General features: G+C 41.5%; 1 protein-coding gene across 1 annotated transcript in view; it reads left to right on the forward strand.

The window, feature by feature from the left end:
- The window catches only part of HSPBAP1 (HSPB (heat shock 27kDa) associated protein 1), a 47918-nt gene that overhangs the window by 38213 nt on the left and 7427 nt on the right, over positions 1–2278 (forward strand). The gene's annotated exons all lie outside the window — the stretch shown is intronic.

Below are 2278 nucleotides of genomic sequence, written 5' to 3' on the forward strand. Positions count from 1 at the left end.
AGTGGCTGGATCTCAGCTCACTGCAAGCTCCGCCTCCCGGGTTCACGCCATTCTCCTGCCTCAGCCTCCCGAGTAGCTGGAACTACAGGCACCCGCCACCTCGCCCGGCTAGTTTTTTGTATTTTTTAGTAGAGACGGCGTTTCACCGTGTTAGCCAGGATGGTCTCAATCCCCTGACCTCGTGATCCGCCCGTCTTGGCCTCCCAAAGTGCTGGGATTACAGGCTTGAGCCACCGCGCCCGGCCAATACCTGTTCTTGGTTCAAGGTCATTACTAATTGCAGAATTCTGTCTTGGCTTCTATGTATTCTCAAAGCGGCGTCTTTCTTTCAGTGCTAGATTTTTATCATTTCATTTCTGCCAGAGGCCTTTCCTTGCTATGTGTTATGGTTAATCCTGGTTGCCTGCTCTGTTTGACAATTAGAATAGCTGCTTGTTATGCTCAAGTCTGTCTCTTCAACTGGGGCCATAATTGCAGCTGGCTCTTTTTAACCAGAGGCCCTGACTGCATCTCTGCTCTCCTTGACCTGAAGCCTGGATTGCATCTCTCTGCTCTGTTTGACAGCCGCATCCTCTCCCTAGTCTAGTTTTTCCTATCCTTTGGTAATAGGAATGGCTTTGGAATCAGTGGAACAGAAGGAATATTGTAACAAAGCTATATTGTGTGGGCTTAGACAAGAGTTGTAGCCCTTGAGGCTTAGGTGAGAGGTATGGCAGGAGATCAGTAACATAACAGAAATTTTGCCTATAGCATGCTGAACTGGAGTTGCAGCAGATGTTAAGGTAGAATCCATGGGGAACTTCCACTCCCAATGCCAAAGTCGTATCTACAATAGCCCTGACAGGTGCTTCACCTCCCAAGGAAGTTCACTTGTTAAAGAATGGAGCTGTCATCTTTTTAAAATATTTGAAAATACCTCCAAGTGTTTCCATAATCTTTTCTTCTTCCATGCTCAAAAACTCTTACTGTCTTTAATGGGGTGTTTTTATGTGACTTTTTCCTTTTTCCAGACTTTTTACCATTCTGGCCACAGGCTTTGGAATCAGGCAACTTTAAGATACAAGTTACCTTTGTTAGCTGTCTAACATAGATAGTTACTTAATCTCTTCAAGCCTCCATTTTCTTGTAAAATGAGGATTATAATTGAACCCACCACAGTAGAGTGGTTGTGAGGTTAAATTGGAGAACACATTGTAAAAACATCTAATATAGTGCATGGCATATGGGAGGTGTTTAAAAAGTAGAAATTGCTATGAGGAGGAGGGAGAGTTATTATGTCTAGAATAGTTCTCTTCATATATAGTGCCTAAAACTAAATATCAGTGGGCCTTATTTGGTAGAGTATAAGATTTCTACCCCACATGATCTCCCTCCTAAATATTTCCAGTGCTGCTTGTAATATTGGGTTAGTTTTTTTAGTAATCTCATTTCACTTTAGTTTCATATTCAACTCTAAAATGTTGGTGCTTTTTTCAGATGATCTGCTGTCAGGCAGGTTGAATCCTATCCTGTACCTATGAAGCTGATTTTAATTCTAAATCCAGTATTTCACAGTCATCCCTGTTAATTTTCATCATGTTGGTTTGGTTGAGCATTCCAGCTTGACAAGATAATTTTAAATTTGGGTCTTATCTGTCCTTTTAGTGAAACTTCAAGCTGGCCTGTGCCCTTTTGATGTGTCCCCATTAATTAGACTTTGAGTGTATCCTGGCTTTCTGGCACAGGAAGATATCTCAGGATACCCTTTTTTCTCTAGTGCCCCAAACTTGGAAGTCTATAATTTCTCCAGGTAGCCACAGTTCTTTTTGTAGGGAATGGCCTTTAGAAACTGAGATCTCAGCTCCTGGGTGTCACTGTTTCTAGGCTCTTTCAGTGATGTAGCTAGAATGTGAGATAGATAGATGATTGATTGATTGATTGATTGATTGATAGATATTGATATATTTCTAATTCACGTGTTTAAAAAATATATCTAGACAGGTAATGTGCTGACATCATAACAAGGCTTAAGGGAGGCATGTCTCACACATGAGCATGACACCCAATCATCAGACTTTTGAACTATAAAAGTAATTCAAGTTTAACATGATAGAATTTTTTCTTATTTGTTTCTGTATTTTTATCTCTTCTCTTACACTGAAAATCTGGGTCCTTAAAAACAGTAACATAAAGCCGGGCATGGTGGCTCACGCCTGTAATCTCAGCACTTTGGGAGCCGAGGTGGGCGGGTCATGAGGTCAAAAGATCAAGACCATCCTGGCCAACATGGTGAAACCCC

The sequence above is a fragment of the Mandrillus leucophaeus genome, unplaced genomic scaffold (assembly GCF_000951045.1).
Source record: "Mandrillus leucophaeus isolate KB7577 unplaced genomic scaffold, Mleu.le_1.0 Scaffold123, whole genome shotgun sequence".
Classification (NCBI taxonomy): domain Eukaryota; kingdom Metazoa; phylum Chordata; class Mammalia; order Primates; family Cercopithecidae; genus Mandrillus; species Mandrillus leucophaeus.